Genomic DNA, 18,430 nt, shown 5'->3' on the forward strand with positions numbered 1-18,430 from the left:
TGGATAAAAGCGTCTGCTAAATGAAATGTAATGTAATGCAAAACGTGCAAATGGGTTTTGTGTATGAGTGGCTTTCTCTCCACCACCACCTCCTACCCGAAAGCTGCCGTCTCTCATTAGTTTCAGATGTGTCCTGGCAAAGGAAAAACCATTGTGATGGGAGAGATCTTTTTTATTCCCATTTTACTGTTGGAAGTTTATTATCATGAGGGGGGTTTTAGTTGGAGCAAGGACCAGATTTAAGCACTCAGTACTCACCCGCTTCATAAGCTATTAAAAACCAAACAAAAAAAGAAATGAAAGAAACTAAGAGAGAGGAAAAAAGAACATCAAATGAGACAAAGAACATACAAGAACTTTCCACAAGTCCTACAGTTACCTCCAGGTGGAATCTGCCAAAGGGGCTATTCCTGCTTAATCTTCTGCCCACTCCACCACAGCAGCTGCTGGGCTCGAATCAAAGGAGGAGAGGAGAGGTCAAGGGAGATTGGAGCTTGAGCAAAACGGGGAAAAAGGGAGTGAAAGCAAAAAAGGGCCAAGATAGATAAAGAGAGAGAAGGAGATGGAGAGGGGGATAAAGGAGTACAGGGATAGAGCGAGAGTAGGTGGGTGGGTGAGCTGCGAGATCCATCTGTCAGCCTGAAGCGCCCTGAGTGGAGAGGAGGACTCCTTTAAAGTGCTTGCAGGTGTCTTTACATAGAAACACAGCAACGACCCCTGCTCTGTTTATGTCTGAGGGCCATTCCAACATGATCTCCAAAAATTCCGTGCTCCTGGACACAGATGTTAAGGACACAAAATCCGTGTCCAGGAGCACGGATTTTGCCAAAATTCCGTGCTCCTGGACACGGAATTGTTTTCCGTGCTCCTGGACACGGAATTGTTTTAAGTGCTTTCTATAGGCTATATCCACAGTCTTGTGTTTTCTCAGGATTTTTCTAATTTCAAATATTTTGTCTAAAAAAAAACATTTCTTACTGACAGGTTAGGGTTAGGGATTGTCTTGGTCTGGGCACAGCTAGTTTTCTTTGTTTCCTTATATGAGTTTCATAGCCTAGCAACCAACTGGAAAAGGTATTTCTCAAAAATATGTCTTTAATGACAGGTTAAGGTTAGGGAATGTTTTGGTCAGGGCACAACTTAAATTGCTATAGCATTATTTTTTTTTAGGATTAGCATTTGGTATGTATTTTCTAATGTTAGAGTTAACACAGTGCTGTGGTGATAGCCTATAGAAAGCACTTCCGTGTGCCCATCACGGAAAACAATTCCGTGTCCAGGAGCACGGAAAACAATTCCGTGTCCAGGAGCACGGAATTTTGGCAAAATCCGTGCTCCTGGACACGGATTTCGTGTTCTTAACATCCGTGTCCAGGAGCACAGAATTTTTGGAGATCAGGCTGGCCATTCTCTATGCATTTGTGTGTAGGTGTGTGTGCCCATTTCGGTGTAGTTTTGTGTGTGTGTGTGTGTGTGTGTGTGTGTGTGTGTGTGTGTGTGTGTGTGTGTGTGTGCGTGTGCGCGTGCGCGTGCGTGTGCGTGTGCGTGTGCCTGCCTGCCTGCGTGTGTACATGCGTGCCCCTATGCCTGTTTGTGTGTGCGCGCATGTGTTTGCGTGCTAGTGTGTGTGTGCATGTGTTCGAGTCTGTGCGTGTGTGCATTTACTTGTGTCAGGGTCTATTGGTTTCTCTTTCTGAGTGAATGTTTGTACATATGGGTTCAATAGCATGTGCTCATGCTTATGTGTAGCTTATGTCAGGATTTTGTCATGATGTATATTTACTTTTGGTAAACAGCACATTAAGAACATTTGGCCATCTTGTTCCTTGCTGTCTGTCTTTCTTCCTTCCTCTGCACAGATGTGATTGTGTTTATGCGTCTGTCAGGATGTTGGGGGTTTTATCAGTGTATGTTTACTTTTGTTCAGCACACGCCATTTGGTCGGCTAGCCTAATAGTTTTACTTTGGGAACATGAGAACACACACATCGGATTTTAAATCCTTTATCATCAGGGTTTAGATACATCAGGAATGGCTGAACCCATGTGTGGCATAGTACTGTAGTTTACAGTTGGTAGTAGACAAGTCCTAATATGTTAAAAATGTTTGGCAAATTTTGGTAGTTTCTGAAATTGTTCAGTACTGATCGTCCATGTGTTACAGATGTTGTAAACCTTCTTGTTATCCTGTTTGTATACTTTCATTTGCCATCTCAACTCAGGCCTCGCTTCCCAAAACGGCTGCAGGATGACAACATAATCTCCCATCTCTTCATTTGGCAGATGTTTTTATCCCAAACAACTGCGCGACTAAAGCCCTGACCTTTCCCCCACCTGCTCGACCTCCTCGGTCACGCTTCGCAACACCTATCAAGAGCCGCGCCCCCTTCCGTCCGGTCCTCTTTGTTCGCTGACAGTTTATTCGCTTGCTCGTTCAATCGTCCACGGTCCCGCGTTGAGTGATGGCTGTCAGTGCAAACGCCTCTCTCTCCCACCCCACACCCCCACCCGCCTTTGAAGGCCTATTTTCAAAATCATTCCATTCTGTCCACGGTGCCTCTGTTTATTGTGTTTGGAGCCTCTTGCACATGCGGCCCGACGGGCGGTTTCTTTTGCAAAATAGGGAGAGTGGGCAGCTGAAATGAGCATAGAGTTTCTTTCAGGAGAGACGCGGCGAAAACACACTGTGTCAGTGTTCGTGTTGACAGTCCTGGCCACCGCCGTCTCCACATTCCCTTCTTACCACCACCGCCAACCTAGCCTTGCCCACCGCCAACCCCTTGCTCTTTGAAGCGTGTTATGACTCCTGAAATAAACATTCTCACATCTCAGTCGTCTTCTTCTTCGCTGTCGTCTTCTTCTTCGCTGTCGTCTTCTTCGCCTTTTGCTTCTGGTTCCGCGGCCGTGTCTGACTGACTGCTAGCCTGAGTCATGCTCCACGCGTCTGCCGTTTCGTTCGGCAGTCATCAAAGACACCGCGGTGTGCCTGGCTGCGACGCTTTTGAAGTGATCCGCACGTCTAATGCACGTAATCGTCACGGGAGACGTGTTCCAAGTCCTAATGTGAAGAATTTTGTCTGGAAGATGATACAGCCAGCACCCCGCACCCACTCAACCACCAAAACACCCATCCACCCTACCAACTGTCCACCTCCTCTTCTCCCACCCTGGCGAACGAGGTGGACTTGTGATGGACCACATGACTCTGCGTTGGAGCAACGGCCGCAATAATTTGATGATTTGGAGGTGGGGACGGTCCTCTCTACGCCCCAACTTTGATGTCCCGGGGCTGTTAATAGAATTAACATGGAAACCCTGGCCACGAGTATTTATAACCTCACTTCAAAGCTGCCCTTGAGATACCGAGTAAGAGAAGGAAGAGGGGGGGAAAGAGGAGAGGAGAGAGGGATGGAGGGATCAGACCAGGAGAACGTGAGAGAGGGAAAAAAGGGCCCTGGGAAAGCCCGAGCCAACAGCACACATCCATTTTGGACCGTCTCCTACTCCCCAGTCTAGCACAACTCTCTTCCTCCTCTCTCATCCATCAGATCAAACCAGGCGCATCTAGATAAGGCCGAGAGAGGGGCCGAGAACAGCAAGCTGTTTTTCCTTTGTCCCGCTTGCTTGCTTTGCTGAAGAAGGACGTAGGAGGAGGAGGAGGAGAAGGACGGAGGGTGGAGGATGGAGGTGGGGGGCTTGGCCCTACTCTGCAGTCACTGATGTGGCCCTTCCTGTTTGTGTGGGGGTTCATTTGCTCCAGCACATGTCCTGTCTTATCTCGCTCTTGGATACTTACAGCCTGCCAGGAACCGTTGTGTGTGTATGTGTTGTGTCCGTGTGTGTGTGTGTGTGTGTGTGTGTGTGTGTGTGTGTGTGTGTGTGTGCGTGTGCGTGTGCGTGTGCGTGTGCGTGTGTGTACGTGCCTATGTGTGGGTCTATGTGTGGTAAGAAGACAGAGTTGGATACATGAGAAAAAGACAAGTCACGAGGGGTTCTGGAGATTGCTAACTCATCCTCATCCTGCACATTAGCGAGAGAGAGAGAGAGGTGGTGGGAGAGAGAGAGCTAGGAAAGAAGAGAGGGAGGGAAGGAGTGATGGGGAGAGAGGGAAAATGGCAAACTGGTGTGCTGGACTGAGTGGACATCAATAAGAGATGCAGCTCTCAGCTGCCCTGAGCTCGTGGCCGGAGACACAGTGGTCTTTTCTTGTAAAAGCTAGACATAATGGAGCTATTGTTTTTTTAGACGTGGAGAGGAGAGAGGGGAGAGGTAGCAACAGCATCCAGTCAGCCGCTGATGGTGCGGAGCAGGCTGAGAACGGGACAAAGCTGCCGGTTTGGCCCCATGAATGTTTCATCTCCCTCACTTACTCTATACAACTGGCTCGCTGTGTGGGACTAAAGCCCACTGTATTGTGTAGTGATAATATAAGAGTAGTTTATTTGTGGAAACGAGAAAAAAGGAGGTGCATGTGAAATATGTATAGTATGTATCACTAAAAGTTTCAAAAGAAAAGCAAACGCCTTTGTTTTAAAGTGTAATGAGGATCTGGAATATTTTCCTGAGAAACTAGTTTTTCTTATGGTCAACATGGGCTGCTAATCCTTTCCTATTTATATTAACCTCAAGTGCCTAGTAGACTCATACACAGTGGTTCTGAAGCCTGCATAGTGGTGCAATAGTGCCTCAGAGAGAGCCCTAGAGATTTATATAGTCCTTTAACCGTCTCAAATAGGTGGCTGCAAGCCAAACCTGCATGATTTAATGTGATTTAAGATCTGGTTTTTGATGTCCCGATGAAAATAATGAGACGTTTTACGGAGAAGTCCATTGATCAATAGATCACCGCTGTTCCTTTTGAAACGCTTTGTCAAAACACTGCTCCTTTCAGAGACTTGAGGAAGCATGTGGCCTCTCTCTCTCTCTCTCTCTCTCTCTCTCTCTCTCTCTCTCTCTCTCTCTCTCTCTCTCTCCCTCTCTCCCTCTCTCTCTCTCCCTCTCACTCGTGGAGAGGTTTCGGGGGGGGCATGGAGGGGGAAGCAGCTGGACTTTGATGTGGAGCCGCGGGTCGGCCAGTGTTCAGATCCTGTAAAGTCAGCAGTAACTGACAGTGGCATATATCACTTCCTTGTTCTGCTCCTCCTAGACTGTTTGGGGGGTTATGGGGGTTGGGGGCTTGTTATGGGGCCTGAAGTGAGCTGGGCATTTCAGACAGCCGCACGATGTGTTCTTGTGCTGCACAGCAAGTGGTCTTTTTTCTCCTTTGCCCTCTCTTTCTTTTGTGCTCTCTCTCTCTCTCTCTCTCTCTCTCTCTCTCTCTCTCTCTCTCTCTCTCTCTCTCTCTCTTTAGCTGTAAAGTAGGTATTCCCGGTAACCTACCTTATCATTGGCTATAATTTCTCTGGCTTTCAAATATTAAGTCTTCAAACACGTTCTTATGTCAGGGGTGATTGATGTGAATGTAAAATGATTGATTTTTTAAGAGGAAAGCTGTGTGCAAATGAGAGAGAACAAGTCAAATTTTTTCAGGTTACCGGGAATACCTATTTGTCTCTCTACCCCAAAACGAAGAGAGAATAGCAATATTTCGAAGAACTTGTAGGGGAAGCATCATCCTCTATCATCTAACAGTAATTCTCTCCTTATTCTCTCAAGAAATCTTAATTTTTGCAAAATTTTGGGGAAAAAATGCGGTGTAGGTGTATGAGTGCAAGACTGCCCATAGTTGAAATTTAAGACAAAGCAATGTTCGTCAAAACATCATTTATTTAAATGGTATCAACTTGATTTTTTTATGGCTGAATCCTGGGGCCTTGCTGACTAACCCATATGAATTTCAGCAGATTTGGTCGCTTAATTTAATTTTTATTAATTTTTCATATATTGAGGTCAGGTTACCGGGAATACCTATTCCACGTTTTCTACATAAGTGCTTAAAACACAAATCTCTGTACACTTTTGTGAAAGATAACCACTGAGAATCATCACAGCAGTCCTAATGATTAGATCTCAAAGAAATGTAAGTGTTAGTGTTGTTTTATGTCCATTAGAATCATGAATGAAGAGAAATAGGTATTCCCTGTAACCTACTAAGAGAAGTGGCAAATAATGATTAAAAATGATAATTGTTTCATTTCTTTCATTTTGAAAAAGTGAAAGAAAACCCTAGTTTCACATTGGTATGCATTAAATAGCTAGAAAAGAAACTAGCAGAGAGTTTGAGAAGAATTCTGGAAAAAATAGGTATTCCCGGTAACCTAAGCTAGGGTTGCTATCCCAGAAACAAACACCGTCTGTATGAATTATGCTATTTGGTCATATTTGGGTTAGAAATATGTATAGGGTAAAACATATAAACAGTCATAAATTGATAAAATATTGATACATTTCACCAATATAATAGTTCTCTCAGTTATGGTCATTGTTATAGGTTACCGGGAATACCTATTTCTTGCCAGTATTAAGCTATGCACAGAATATAAGTGCAAAATTACACTTATGGTAAAGATCTTTTGTAAAAGTCATTCATTTTGAAAAGGTGAAATAAAGTCCTTGTTTTGCATAGACGTGTATTATAGCTAAAAAATAAATCTGAGAATTTGAGTTAATATATGGGGGGAAATGTTATTCCCAGTATCCTAGGCTGGGGATGCTATGGAAACACAAACACTGTATAAACTATGAAGTCATATTTTGCAGAATATAGCGAGAGAGTCATGCATTTTAAAGGTTGTAAACTGATGTAACATTAATAATAGCCTATGCAGTATGTGAGGGCAATATTGGCTTTGAGGTTAGTTAGTCTGCGTGCTATGCCTGGTTTTTAAGACATTGATGCATAAATGACATGTAGAAGGGTGGACCATGGCTTTGACTACATTAAATAGCATTTACACACCAAGAGCTTTCAGAAAATGTATAGTTTTAGGTACCTACATGTAGGGATACTTGAGTTGCCACCTAAAACATATTGGCTTTCAGCTCAGTTAGTCTGTGTGCAACGCCTGGTACGTAAAGACATTGACATGTAATTGAGATGTAGAAGGGTGGAACATGGCTTTGCCTACATTAAATGGCATCTACACGCCACAAGCTTTCAGAAAATGTATAGTTTTAGGTACCTACATGTAGGGATACTTGAGTTGCCACCTAAAACATATTGGCTTTGAGGTCAGTTAGTCTGTGTGCGACGCCTGGTTAGTAAAGACATTGATGCGTAATTGACATGAAGAAGGGTGGAACATGGCTTTGCCTACATTAAATGGCATCTACACACCACAAGCTTTCAGAAAATGTATAGTTTTAGGCACCTACATGTAGGGATACTTGAGTTGCCACCTAAAACATATTGGCTTTGAGGTCAGTTAGTCTGTGTGCGACGCCTGGTTAGTAAAGACATTGATGCGTAATTGACATGTAGAAGGGTGGAACATGGCTTTGCCTACATTAAATGGCATCTACACACCACAAGCTTTCAGAAAATGTATAGTTTTAGGTACCTAGATGTTGGAACACTTGAATTGCCACCTAAAACATATTGGCTTTCAGTTCAGTTAGTCTGCGTGCAACGCCTGGTACGTAAAGACATTGACGTGTAATTGTGATGTAAAAGGGTGGGATATGGCTTTCCATACATTAAATGGCATCTACAAACCAAGAGCTTTCAGAAAATGTATAGTTTTAGGTACCTAGAAATAGGGATACTTGAGTTGCCACCTAAAACATATTGGCTTTGAGGTCAGTTAGTCTGTGTGCGACACCTGGTTAGTAAAGACATTGATGCCTAATTGACATGTAGAAGGGTGGAACATGGCTTTGCCTACATTAAATGGCATCTACACACGACAAGCTTTCAGAAAATGTATAGTTTTAGGTACGTAGATGTAAGGATACTGGAGTTGCCACCTAAAACATATTGGCTTTGAGGTCGGTTAGTCTGTGTGCGACGCCTGGTTAGTAAAGATATTGATCCGTAATCGACATGTAGAAGGGTGGAACATGGCTTTGCCTACATTAAATGGCATCTACACACCACAAGCTTTCAGAAAATGTATAGTTTTAGGTACCTAGATGTTGGAACACTTGAATTGCCACCTAAAACATATTGGCTTTCAGTTCAGTTAGTCTGCGTGCAACGCCTGGTACGTAAAGACATTGACGTGTAATTGTGATGTAAAAGGGTGGGATATGGCTTTCCATACATTAAATGGCATCTACAAACCAAGAGCTTTCAGAAAATGTATAGTTTTAGGTATCTACATGTAGGGATACGTGAGTTGCCACCTAAAACATATTGGCTTTGAGTTCAGTTAGTCTGCGTGCAACGCCTGGTCTGTAAAGACATTGACGCATAATTGACATGTAGAAGGGTGGAACATGGCTTTCCATACATTAAATTGCATCTACAAACCAAGAGCTTTCAGAGAATGTATAGTTTTAGGTACCTACATGTTGGAACACTTGAATTGCCACCTAAAACATATTGGCTTTCAGTTCAGTTAGTCTGCGTGCAACGCCTGGTACATAAAGACATTGACGTGTAATTGAGATGTAAAAGGGTGGGATATGGCTTTCCATATATTAAATGGCATCTACAAACCAAGAGCTTTCAGAAAATGTATAGTTTTAGGTACCTAGAACTAGGGATACTTGAGTTGCCACTTAAAACATATTGGCTTTGAGTTCAGTTAGTCTGCGTGCAACGCCTGGTCTGTAAAGACATTGACGCATAATTGACATGTAGAAGGGTGGAACATGGCTTTCCATACATTAAATGACATCTACAAACCAAGAGCTTTCAGAAAATGTATAGTTTTAGGTACCTAGAAATAGGGATACTTGAGTTGCCACCTAAAACATATTGGCTTTGAGGTCAGTTAGTCTGTGTGCGACGCCTGGTTAGTAAAGATATTGATCCGTAATTGACATGTAGAAGGGTGGAACATGGCTTTGCCTACATTAAATGGCATCTACACACCACAAGCTTTCAGAGAATGTATAGTTTTAGGTACCTACATGTTGGAACACTTGAATTGCCACCTAAAACATATTGGCTTTCAGTTCAGTTAGTCTGCGTGCAACGCCTGGTACGTAAAGACATTGACGTGTAATTGAGATGTAAAAGGGTGGGATATGGCTTTCCATACATTAAATGGCATCTACAAACCAAGAGCTTTCAGAAAATGTATAGTTTTAGGTATCTACATGTAGGGATACGTGAGTTGCCACCTAAAACATATTGGCTTTGAGGTCAGTTAGTCTGTGTGCGACGCCTGGTTAGTAAAGACATTGATGGGTAATTGACATGTAGAAGGGTGGAACATGGCTTTGCCTACATTAAATGGCATCTACACACCACAAGCTTTCAGAAAATGTATAGTTTTAGGTACCTAGATGTAAGGATACTTGAGTTGCCACCTAAAACATATTGGCTTTGAGGTCAGTTAGTCTGCGTTCAACGCCTGGTTAGGTATGACATTGACGTGTAATTGAGATGTAGAAGGGTGGAACATAGCTTTGCCTACATTAAATGGCATCTACACACCACAAGCTTTCAGAAAATGTATAGTTTTAGGTACCTACATGTAGGGATACTTGTGTTGCCACCTAAAACATATTGGCTTTGAGTTCAGTCAGTCTGCGTGCAACGCCTGGTCTGTAAAGACATTGACGCATAATTGACATGTAGAAGGGTGGAACATGGCTTTCCATACATTAAATGGCATCTACAAACCAAGAGCTTTCAGAAAATGTATAGTTTTAGGTACCTACATGTAGGGATACGTGAGTTGCCACCTAAAACATATTGGCTTTGAGTTCAGTTAGTCTGCGTGCAACGCCTGGTCTGTAAAGACATTGACGCGTAATTGACATGTAGAAGGGTGGAACATAGCTTTCCATACATTAAATGGCATCTACAAACCAAGAGCTTTCAGAAAATGTATAGTTTTAGGTATCTACATGTAGGGATACGTGAGTTGCCACCTAAAACATATTGGCTTTGAGTTCAGTTAGTCTGTGTGCAACGCCTGGTCTGTAAAGACATTGACGCATAATTGACATGTAGAAGGGTGGAACATGGCTTTCCATACATTAAATGGCATCTACAAACCAAGAGCTTTCAGAAAATGTATAGTTTTAGGTACCTTGAAGTAGGGATACTTGAGTTGCCACCTAAAACATATTGGCTTTGAGGTCAGTTAGTCTGTGTGCGACGCCTGGTTAGTAAAGATATTGATCCGTAATTGACATGTAGAAGGGTGGAACATGGCTTTGCCTACATTAAATGGCATCTACACACCACAAGCTTTCAGAAAATGTATAGTTTTAGGTACCTAGATGTAAGGATACTTGAGTTGCCACCTAAAACACATTGGCTTTGAGGTCAGTTAGTCTGCGTTCAACGCCTGGTTAGGTATGACATTGACGTGTAATTGACATGTAGAAGGGTGGAACATAGCTTTGCCTACATTAAATAGCATTTACACACCAAGAGCTTTCAGAAAATGTATAGTTTTAGGTACCTACATGTAAGGATACTTGAATTGCCACCTTAAACATATTGGCTTTCAGTTCAGTTAGTCTGCGTGCAACGGCTGGTACGCAAAGACATTGACGTGTAATTGAGATGTAAAAGGGTGGGATATGGCTTTCCATACATTAAATGGCATCTACAAACCAAGAGCTTTCAGAAAATGTATAGTTTTAGGTATCTACATGTAGGGATACGCGAGTTGCCACCTAAAACATATTGGTTTTGAGTTCAGTTAGTCTGCGTGCAACGCCTGGTCTGTAAAGACATTGCCGCATAATTGACATGTAGAAGGGTGGAACATGGCTTTCCATACATTAAATGGCATCTACAAACCAAGAGCTTTCAGAAAATGTATAGTTTTAGGTACCTACATGTAGGGATACGTGAGTTGCCACCTAAAACATATTGGCTTTGAGTTCAGTTAGTCTGCATGCGACACCTGGTCCGTAAAGATATCGACGAGTAATTGACATGTAGAAGGGTGGAACATGGCTTTGCCTACATTAAATGGCATCTACACACCACAAGCTTTCAGAAAATGTATAGTTTTAGGTACCTAGAAATAGGGATACTTGAGTTGCCACCTAAAACATATTGGCTTTGAGGTCAGTTAGTCTGTGTGCGACGCCTGGTTAGTAAAGACATTGACGCATAATTGACATGTAGAAGGGTGGAACATGGCTTTCCATACATTAAATTGCATCTACAAACCAAGAGCTTTCAGAAAATGTATAGTTTTAGGTACCTACATGTAGGGATACGCGAGTTGCCACCTAAAACATATTGGCTTTCAGTTCAGTTAGTCTGCGTGCAACGCCTGGTACGTAAAGACATTGACGTGTAATTGAGATGTAAAAGGGTGGGATATGGCTTTCCATACATTAAATGGCATCTACAAACCAAGAGCTTTCAGAAAATGTATAGTTTTAGGTATCTACATGTAGGGATACGTGAGTTGCCACCTAAAACATATTGGCTTTGAGTTCAGTTAGTCTGCGTGCAACGCCTGGTCTGTAAAGACATTGACGCATAATTGACATGTAGAAGGGTGGAACATGGCTTTCCATACATTAAATTGCATCTACAAACCAAGAGCTTTCAGAGAATGTATAGTTTTAGGTACCTACATGTTGGAACACTTGAATTGCCACCTAAAACATATTGGCTTTCAGTTCAGTTAGTCTGCGTGCAACGGCTGGTACGTAAAGACATTGACGTGTAATTGAGATGTAAAAGGGTGGGATATGGCTTTCCATACATTAAATGGCATCTACAAACCAAGAGCTTTCAGAAAATGTATAGTTTTAGGTATCTACATGTAGGGATACGTGAGTTGCCACCTAAAACATATTGGCTTTGAGTTCAGTTAGTCTGCGTGCAACGCCTGGTCTGTAAAGACATTGACGCATAATTGACATGTAGAAGGGTGGAACATGGCTTTCCATACATTAAATGGCATCTACAAACCAAGAGCTTTCAGAAAATGTATAGTTTTAGGTACCTACATGTAGGGATACGTGAGTTGCCACCTAAAACATATTGGCTTTGAGTTCAGTTAGTCTGCGTGCAACGCCTGGTCTGTAAAGACATTGACGCGTAATTGACATGTAGAAGGGTGGAACATAGCTTTCCATACATTAAATGGCATCTACAAACCAAGAGCTTTCAGAAAATGTATAGTTTTAGGTACCTTGAAGTAGGGATACTTGAGTTGCCACCTAAAACATATTGGCTTTGAGGTCAGTTAGTCTGTGTGCGACGCCTGGTTAGTAAAGATATTGATCCGTAATTGACATGTAGAAGGGTGGAACATGGCTTTGCCTACATTAAATGGCATCTACACACCACAAGCTTTCAGAAAATGTATAGTTTTAGGTACCTAGATGTAAGGATACTTGAGTTGCCACCTAAAACACATTGGCTTTGAGGTCAGTTAGTCTGCGTTCAACGCCTGGTTAGGTATGACATTGACGTGTAATTGACATGTAGAAGGGTGGAACATAGCTTTGCCTACATTAAATGGCATCTACACACCACACGCTTTCAGAAAATGTATAGTTTTAGGTACCTACATGTAAGGATACTTGAATTGCCACCTTAAACATATTGGCTTTCAGTTCAGTTAGTCTGCGTGCAACGGCTGGTACGCAAAGACATTGACGTGTAATTGAGATGTAAAAGGGTGGGATATGGCTTTCCATACATTAAATGGCATCTACAAACCAAGAGCTTTCAGAAAATGTATAGTTTTAGGTATCTACATGTAGGGATACGCGAGTTGCCACCTAAAACATATTGGTTTTGAGTTCAGTTAGTCTGCGTGCAACGCCTGGTCTGTAAAGACATTGCCGCATAATTGACATGTAGAAGGGTGGAACATGGCTTTCCATACATTAAATGGCATCTACAAACCAAGAGCTTTCAGAAAATGTATAGTTTTAGGTACCTAGAAATAGGGATACTTGAGTTGCCACCTAAAACATATTGGCTTTGAGGTCAGTTAGTCTGTGTGCGACGCCTGGTTAGTAAAGATATTGATCCGTAATTGACATGTAGAAGGGTGGAACATGGCTTTGCCTACATTTAATGGCATCTACACACCACAAGCTTTCAGAAAATGTATAGTTTTAGGTACCTAGATGTTGGAACACTTGAATTGCCACCTAAAACATATTGGCTTTCAGTTCAGTTAGTCTGCGTGCAACGCCTGGTACGTAAAGACATTGACGTGTAATTGTGATGTAAAAGGGTGGGATATGGCTTTCCATATATTAAATGGCATCTACAAACCAAGAGCTTTCAGAAAATGTATAGTTTTAGGTACCTAGAACTAGGGATACTTGAGTTGCCACTTAAAACATATTGGCTTTGAGTTCAGTTAGTCGAGCTGTAGGCCTACCACAAAACCGGCAGTGGAAAAGAGGCATTAGTCTGCGTGTGATGCCTGGTTAGGTATGACATTGACGCGTAATTGACATTTAGAAAGGTGGAACATAGCATTGACTGCATTAAATGGCATCTACACACCACAAGCTTTCAGAAAATGTATAGTTTTGTACCTAGATGTAACTGTATGTAACAGTTAGCGTGATGGTTTGTATAAAACAGTGTCATGTTATGAAGTGTTTAATGGTGTGTGCGTGTGTGTGTGTGTGTGTGTGTGTGTGTGTGTGTGTGTGTGTGTGTGTGTGTGTGTGTGCATGCCTGTGTTTTTGTGTGCCTTTTACCATTTTGCACAATTATTTTGTGTTCATGTGAGATGTCATTAGCCCTACATTTTACTTACATATCATTTTTTGGTTTGTATCTCTTTGTTAGTTGAATAATGTAGATGGATTGAGAGACACGCTGAGGATTGAGGGACATGCTGAGGAAGGAGAGACAGGAGGAGGAGTGGAGCTGAGGGGGGGGGGCAGTAGGCAGCAGGACATGCGGGAGACCAAGGGCCAGAGGGAGGAGCTGGAGCAGAAGCAAGAGCAAGAGCAAGAGCAAGAGCAAGAGCAAGAAAAGAAACAGGAACGGCAACAGGGGCAGGGGGTGACCGCCTTGTTTTTGCTTTTATGCGTTTGTGTTTCATTACATTTTGTTCACTAAAAGCAATGTTGCAAAATCTATACAGTAAGGAAAATAAGTATTGGATCCCCTACTGATTTTGTTGGTTTGCCCACTAATAAAGACATGATCCGTTTATAATGTTTATGATAAGAATGTATTCTAATATGGAGAGACAGAATATTAAAAAGAAAATCCAGAAATGATCAATCATCAAGAGTAGGTCTGTCTGTAGTTCCATACAAGAAGGGGACAAAATCCCTTCTAATATATCCACGAACAATGGTATTAACTAAAAGAAACATCTGACCTCTGTACAAGAAAACAAGGGCTTTGCCACCAAGTATTTTCTTTCTTCTTTGACTAGAGGGGCTGCCTGTAAAACTGAAACATGAAAGTCTAATGCAGCTTCTGTCATAGATAGACGTTTATTGTGCCCAGGGGGAAATTTGTTCACACCACCATAACAGTCTTGTCACTGCCTACACAGCAGTCATTCAAAGCAAATGTGCCAACACGAAGCGACGCAAAACAGGACCTGCCTACTTCTCTTCTAAGGCATGTCTTTCAGGGTAGGAATGTCATAGAGCCACACAAGTAGTGCCCATGTAATCAGCAGAGTCTGGGGATCATGTGGGACCCTGCTGATCATATGAAAAATATGGAAGTGCAGGTGAAAACAGCAAAATACTTGAAGGGAAAAAAAGCTATCGTTTTTTTTCACAGTGAAGTGGTTTACCTTGAGTGGAGTTGTACAGCATGAAAACGTGTTATTTATTGACAGGCATATTTCATTTTGAGAGTTCCACCCTGGTGCCTACACAGATCACCATGCACCACTCTTCTCAAATCATCAGGGGGGGGCAAAACATAAGCACAGCACTAAATAACTCTATTCTGTACTTTTTGTAGAGTGGAAACACACGCACGCACACACACACACACAGCACAGTAGAGGGAGAGTGAAACTCCAAGCGAAGTGTTTATTTTCAATCCTGGTGGCAAAACAGCCAAAAGGTACAATGTCCTTTTTTCTTAATTTACCAAAAGCAGATAGACATAAATGAGGTGGCCAGGACTATTTCTACCCGCAGGGGAAACAATTAACTTTCATCAGACAAAATACATGTTACAGACTTGGATGCATCACTACCATGCTCTTTTCAAGTAACTGTTCATTTTGCACATGCTGATTATGAAGGAAAAGTCTCTTGGCTGTAGTTTATCTTCATAACATGTTTGGTTAGGCTTTTCTCCCCACAGTGTGTTTGGGAAACTGAATGAAAATGTTTAAGTGTATGAGCATGTGTGTATGCGTGTGTGCGTGGTTGTGCATGTGTATGCTGATCACCGGACTGTAATGCTGGGCGACACCTCCCTCTGACACATTTTCTTCCTTCCTGCTGCCCTTTCTGAAGGCTCTTTCACTTGCTACTGCATGGAAACAAACAAAATAGTATAATTAGTAACTCAAAAATGAATAGCTGATATACTTAAAATGTGTACATTAACGCACCACTTCAACCAGATAGTATAGTACAGTGACTGGTGGGGGTGGGGGGGGGGGAATCAAGTTCCACCCTGGTGCCTACATAGGTCACCATTTACTTCCTACCAATTAAACCTGTTTAGAATGCATGTCATCACTGAATACCAGAGAGGTATTACGAGAGACTCCACTCCGGGTGTTATTGCATTCTAGGGGGTGCAGACTTCGTTCAGAATTAATGGGCAGCGCTCTCTCGACAGGGCCCCAGTGAACTGCAGGCATGGGTAAAATAGGGAGTGGGAAGGCTGTATGTAAACCGTTTGTGAACACACACACAGAATGGTGCATGGTCAATTCTGCTCCAACGAAGCGCACTCAACCGACCCCACTATATGGACAGATATGACGTAATTTGGCTAAGGGTTTTACCGTTACGAAACTGACAAAAGCACCAGATTTTGTATGGTGTTTGTTTGGGGTATATGTTGTAATTCTAGCCTAGGAGCCCTCAGAAAATAACTTTCTAACATGTTGTACACAATATCTCATGTTGTATAATGCATTACATTGTTATTACATTACATTATTCTTATCTGGCTGACTGAGCCCAATTCTGTCTTCTCTTTACAGACATGCATACAAATGTTGTCTGAAGAAGACATGAATATATTCTGTATTGTGCTACTTCGTATATCCTAAAAATTGTTTTCAGAAAAGGTGTTTGTGTGTGGCTGTGTGGCCCAGCAGGTTACATGGTAAAATAGACATGGGGAGATGGGCATGGATGGGGGTGGGGGTGTTGGTGTAGTGGGGTTGGGGGAGGGGGTTATGGGGGTGGCTAACTCAGGCCCGAGGGCCATTTCATGTGGCCAGCAGAGCCTTAACATGAAAGACAACTTTTAAATTCATACGAAATTCAAGCAAAAGTGTTAAAATGGCTACTTAAAGCAAGGGCCTAGAGATTAAACAAGTGCATGGGCTACATCTAAATGCATTACAATTTATAATGAGCTATTATGTGCAGGAATGTCAAAGCTGACAAGTTATGTCAGTGTACACTTATTTCTTATTATTGACACGGGCAAGTTGCCTGCGACATCTGGTCCTTCACTAAGTTTTCTACACACTATGTGGCCCTGGGCCAAACTAATTGCCCACCCCTGCATTACAGATTACTTAATACCGGATACTTTCAATTAATCATGTGACGTCAGGAGCCCCTCATATGAAAGCTTCAACCCTCCTAAATGAAGTTTTAATTGAATATTTCAGTTGGGCTCCTAGGCTTAAATCATTGAGGGGGTCCTAAGAAAGCATCATGCAAAGTTTCTCGCTTTTGTCAGCTCTGTAACGGTAATGCCCCTTTCTACCGTAACCGATCGCACTATACTGTTTATAAATAGTAAAGGGGTCTATAGACAGGTATACCTGCGCCCCAGGTGTTCAAATCACATCAGTAAATAAATCAAAGAAAAAGACTAGACAAGACTGCACAAAAAGCAAAGCAAGTAACTAAACTAAATGACTAGAATTATCATTACTAAAATATTAGTATGTATGTATGCAACTTGATGCCTTAATTTCTCCCTGGGACCAAACAATGATTCTCTACTCTACTAGCTTTGATTACAGCACACATGGTCTTATACTGTATTGATGATGTTAGTAAGAAATTCTCAAGGAGGTTGAAGTCTGTTCATATAAAAGATGTGTGTTTGAGAGGGTCCCGAATCATGGGTGAATGAATATGGACTGGTCACCATCAACCTCAATGAAAACCTTTGGGATATGACCCAGCTGTAGCCTATACATACCATAGAAATTCAGTTGCTGTGGATCGTTGCTGCTTCTGGGACTGTTGTAGTCTGGGCTGGGATGGGCTATTCTAGATCGAAGAAGGTCTGCTCTCAGGCCGGTACTGCTGTTGGTCTGGCCTGTGCTGCTGCTCTGAGTCAACTGCAAGTTCATTTGCCTACAGCAATGTTGTAATTAGAAGAAAACAAAAAAGTTAACCGTCATTGTTGTTTCAGAGACATAATGTTTTGTCTAACACCATTTACACAGAATTTCATTTGTGCCTAACTTAGTTAACCCTTTTAGTCCTAAGCCCCTTTTGGGAAAGACTATTAAATCAATATCTCAACCTCCGAAGCACATACAAACAAGAAATAAGTTGCATTTAAAAGCTAGGACTTTGTTTTGCATTACAATGTGTTCATTCAGCTCTAACATACCCACAATTTTCATAAATTCCCTCCAATCTCGAGAGCCTGTATGCTGCGTATTTGTGTCTCCAGGATAAAATGGGTTAACAGGTTGACACTGAGCATGGCACTATCCTCACTGCTCCCTGTATAGGGTGCGTCCGTACAGAGTAATTAATTATTCACACGTCCACAATCACCTGGCAGTGTATGTAATTGAATAAGCACTGCCATCTTTTAAATAAACTTATTGACCCATGACCAGTCCCCCAGTGTCACTTTTTTTTCCTTGTTGGCCAATATGTTTGGCAAAGTTACAGGGAATACCTATGACTTTACAGTATATTTGAATGTTCTCTGATGCAACTGACAGCCAATCATTTGGTTCTGGAATCATTTGATGAACCAATGGCATACTCTGTACAGAAAGACTACATCCAGATCAGGGGAATGTCATTTTTTCATGGAAGGATTGCTAAGAGGTATGTGACTATTTTGAAATGTTATGTGAATTAAAACATAATGCTTTTTATGGCCAGTCATATGTATGCAGACAGAGACACATAACGTGCAGAGGTTGTGAAGTGTACATTGTGTTCAATCTGATTACATAATTTATGGGGTTTTTTTTCTCAAATTTGGGGTTGGGTTT

General features: G+C 42.1%; 1 long non-coding RNA gene across 1 annotated transcript; it reads right to left on the reverse strand.

Moving 5' to 3' along the window:
- Positions 1-15,048: 15,048 nt before the first annotated feature.
- LOC134470191 (uncharacterized) lies at positions 15,049-17,639 on the reverse strand. Its single transcript, XR_010039175.1, has 2 exons — positions 17,389-17,639; positions 15,049-15,519 (listed from the first exon to the last, which is right to left on the reverse strand). It is a non-coding gene; the product is annotated as an uncharacterized LOC134470191 (long non-coding RNA).
- Positions 17,640-18,430: the final 791 nt, after the last annotated feature.

The sequence above is a fragment of the Engraulis encrasicolus genome, chromosome 19, assembly GCF_034702125.1.
Source record: "Engraulis encrasicolus isolate BLACKSEA-1 chromosome 19, IST_EnEncr_1.0, whole genome shotgun sequence".
Classification (NCBI taxonomy): domain Eukaryota; kingdom Metazoa; phylum Chordata; class Actinopteri; order Clupeiformes; family Engraulidae; genus Engraulis; species Engraulis encrasicolus.